The following is a 335-nucleotide window of genomic DNA, read 5'->3' as shown; positions in this document are numbered from 1 at the left end:
AGCCAATAAAATTTCTTGTAGCATTTTCATCGGTCAGGCGTGGATCTATTCTGAATGGTTGATAACTTTTGACGGTTTAATCCAGGAGCAAAGAGAAATAATTTCTACTTTAAAAGCATGGAGAGATCGCGATTGCACAGTCTGCGCACGAGCAATGTCGGAGTGAGAGGACAGGCAGTTAATTTGTATAAGTTAGGCCCATTTGAGAGCTCGCATCCAGTTTTCTGCTATTACATAACTGTGTTCTCATGTTACAATAAAGCGCTCGTCACATTTGCGCGGGAATGATTAATTATGCGGAATACCTGCAATCCCGCGCGGACATTCAGACTCTG

This window comes from Sinocyclocheilus rhinocerous, unplaced genomic scaffold (assembly GCF_001515625.1).
Source record: "Sinocyclocheilus rhinocerous isolate Xijiao unplaced genomic scaffold, SAMN03320098_v1.1 scaffold520, whole genome shotgun sequence".
In the NCBI taxonomy this organism is placed as follows: domain Eukaryota; kingdom Metazoa; phylum Chordata; class Actinopteri; order Cypriniformes; family Cyprinidae; genus Sinocyclocheilus; species Sinocyclocheilus rhinocerous.
This window is presented reverse-complemented; position numbering follows the sequence as displayed.